General features: G+C 64.7%; 1 protein-coding gene across 3 annotated transcripts in view; it reads left to right on the top strand.

Annotated features, from left to right (window-relative positions):
• Positions 1–65: 65 nt before the first annotated feature.
• Positions 66–331, top strand: part of ADCYAP1R1 (ADCYAP receptor type I) — a 129942-nt gene continuing 129676 nt past the window's right edge. For all 3 annotated transcript variants that reach the window (XM_042889185.1, XM_042889184.1, XM_042889183.1), the window contains exon 1: positions 66–166. The gene's annotated coding sequence lies outside the window, so the exon portion shown is untranslated. The remainder of the gene's footprint in view (positions 167–331) is intronic.

Genomic DNA, 331 nt, shown 5'->3' with positions numbered 1-331 from the left:
CCCTCCCCCCCTCCTCTCCTCCTCCGGCCGGTGCGAGCCCGGCGGGGGCAGCCCGGCTCCGGCCGCTCCGTTCCCCCGGAGCAGCTCCGCGTCCCTCCGGCCCCGCCCCGGCACGGCACGGCGGGATGCAGCATCTCCAGCACCGGGACGGATCCCTGCTGCAATGGTAAGTGCTTATCTCCGGCCTCTCCCGGGCTGGGGAGCCGCTCTGTTCGGGGATGCCCGAGAGCAGCTTCTTGCAGCCGGCTCGTTTCGGAGTGACAGTGATTTATCGGCTTCTCCCTGATTTTCCCCATGTCCTGAGAATGCTTTTTTTTTTTTTTTTTTTTTT

This window comes from Lagopus leucura, unplaced genomic scaffold (genome assembly GCF_019238085.1).
Source record: "Lagopus leucura isolate 7727_CA_CO unplaced genomic scaffold, USGS_WTPT01 Super-Scaffold_100157, whole genome shotgun sequence".
Classification (NCBI taxonomy): Eukaryota; Metazoa; Chordata; class Aves; order Galliformes; family Phasianidae; genus Lagopus; species Lagopus leucura.
Note: the sequence above shows the minus strand (reverse complement) of the source record. Positions and strands in the feature narration are given on the sequence as shown.